Below are 2,678 nucleotides of genomic sequence, written 5' to 3' on the forward strand. Positions count from 1 at the left end.
TAATTGAAAATGGATTCTCTGCCTCGTGATGACTGGGTGTTGTGTGATGTCCTTAGGTTAGTTAGGTTTAAGTAGTTCTAAGTTCTAGGGGACTGATGACCATAGATGTTAAGTCCCATAGTGCTCAGAGCCATTTGAAGCCAATTGAAAATGGAGTTAGCTAGGAAATTCTCACAGTAGCAACAGTTAACGTGTTGTGACAAACTCTCCGTCCGAACAGGCTTCAGAAGGCCCAACGGTACCAACCAACCGCCGTGTCATCCTCAGCTGATAGGCGCCATTGGATGCAGATATGGAGGGGCATGTGGTCAGCACACCACTATCCCGGTCGTTGTCAGTTTTCATGACGGGAGCTGCTACTTCTGAATCAAGTAGCTCCTGAATTCACCTCACACGAACCGAGTGCATCCCGTTTGCCAACAGCGCTCGGCAGACCCGACGGTCCCCCATCCAAGTTCTAGCCACGCCCAACAGCGCTTAACTTCGGTGATCTGGAGGGAACCGGTGTTACCACTGCGGCAAGGCCGTTGGCGTAGCCATGGAAGACGGTTTCTTGTTATTAAATACACCAATGAAGCACAGTTGGTTTTTCTTAGGTTAGGTTGTCGGTATTGCATGGGAGAGTCTACGTTTACTTAATCCAATCCTCCCTCCTCCCACCGGCAGTCCGTTTGCGATACTTAGCAAATAGCCTCCGCTCTCTTCGCTCCTCCCTGGCCGAGAAAAAGAAATCGCGGACAAATAGCACTTACACGTTCGTGTTCTAGCTCTGGAAACCGGAGTTCGTCAAACGGTCGAGTGGAATGGTAGAAGCAGCGGAAGAAGCCCGAGAGGTGGAAACGTGAGCCCGGACGCAGCCGGCTGCGGTTCGCCACGGCACGGCGCGGCGTGGTGCGGGGTCGTCGACCTGCCGCTTTCCAGCAGTTTTAGCCGCCTGCAGCCGCGACGCCGCGTGCGAATATTTGCGTCCGTCACTTTCTCCGCACATCTGGACTCGCCTCTCGCCGCAACGCCCTTTCCTGGCGGTGCTCGCGCCTGCAGGCCTGTCTTGCCGGCTGAAGCTGTGTTCACCTTCCACAGTATTAGCTTTGTTTCTGTTACAAATGCGTCCACCTCTGAGTTCTGTAAATCAAAAAGGTCGGAAGGGGGTGTAGTAAAGAAGTGGTTGTGCCTCTCGAAGGTACTACTCTGGCATTCCCTTGAAATTCAAAAAAATCCTAGGACAACCTGAACGCAGGTCGTCAAAAGGGGAATTGAACTAGGTTTCAAAATTATTAAGGCTTTCGTGGCCCCTTGATATCAAATTCGCTGTTGGCTTCTGTCTAGGATTCTTCGGGCGATGTTCGTTTGACAATTTTTTCCGACGTTTCCGCAGCACGAGTGGCCAGCAATGTCAAAGCTCCAATCTCCATTGCTGGTGGTGGACTGGAGTCAATGTCGCGGCTGCAGATTATACGCAGATCAGCCAGAACATTATGAACACCGATTTATTATCTGCATAAACCCGTCCAGCGTCATCTGGCGAAAAATGACTGCTATTCAGACACAAGCATGGTGCATGTAATGAGAGTTAGCATGCTGTCCGTGTGTAGAATGGGGAAGCCGCGCGATCTATCCGAGTTTGACTGAGGGCATACTGTGATGGCCGGGAGGCTCGGCTCGAGCATTTCGGAAACTGCACGACATGTAGTGTGTTCGAGGAGTGCTGTTGTGAGCGTCTTGAACACGTGGCGAAACAAAGGTGAATCCACGTCTAGACGTCGTGGAGTTGGGCGCCACTCCTCGTTACAGGACATACGACGAACTGTGGCGGAGCTAACATCAGACTTTAGTGCTGCGCAGAATACAAGTGTGTCTGAACACACAGTGCCCCGAACACTCCTAACGATGGGCCTTCGCAGCCGACGACCTACGAATGTGCCAATATTAATACCACGTCATGGGTAACTATGACTGAAATGGGAACGTGACCTTTGGCACTGGATTTGGCGTAGTGGCAGAGTGTTGCATGATCTGATGAATCCAGATACGTTCTCCATCATGCCGATGGGAGAGCGTGAATCCTTCATCTTCCAGGGGAACAACTACTTGACCCCTGGATTGCGGGACAGAGACAAGCTCTGGGGAACATTCACGTGGGCATCCATGGGCCCACTGGAGCTCGTGCAAGGCACCATGACGGCCAGGAAGTCTCGTACGTTGGTTGCATACTGCGTACACTCTTTCTTGACGATCATGTTTCCCGACAGCAGTGGTATTTTTTTATCAAGATAACGCGACATGTCAACGCCAGGAGTGTGATGGAGTGGTTCGAGTAACACAGTGGCGAGTTCCAATTGATGTGCTGGCCCCCCAAGTCGCCGTATCTGAACTCGATCGAACACATCTTCGATGTGATTGAACTTGGCATCAGACTCATCGCCCCCCTCGCCGCAATTTACGGGAATTAGGTAATTCGTGCTTGCAGATGTGGTGCCAACTCCCTCCAGCGGCCTACCAAGGCCTCATTTCTTCCATGCCCCGACGCGTCGTCGCTGTTGTACGTACCAAAGATGGACATACCGGCTGTTAGGTAGATCATAATGTTCTGGCTGACATGTGTATGTACCTGATACGCCAATGTCCAAGCGATTTTACGGGCCATTTCCGCTGCGGTTTTCCCTTGTTACCAGCATTGA

The 2,678-nt window shown here is 51.6% G+C and overlaps 1 pseudogene; it reads right to left on the minus strand.

Moving 5' to 3' along the window:
* Positions 1-414: 414 nt before the first annotated feature.
* On the minus strand, positions 415-532 carry LOC124790832 (annotated as a pseudogene).
* Positions 533-2,678: the final 2,146 nt, after the last annotated feature.

Source organism: Schistocerca piceifrons, chromosome 3, assembly GCF_021461385.2.
Source record: "Schistocerca piceifrons isolate TAMUIC-IGC-003096 chromosome 3, iqSchPice1.1, whole genome shotgun sequence".
NCBI classification, from domain to species: Eukaryota; Metazoa; Arthropoda; class Insecta; order Orthoptera; family Acrididae; genus Schistocerca; species Schistocerca piceifrons.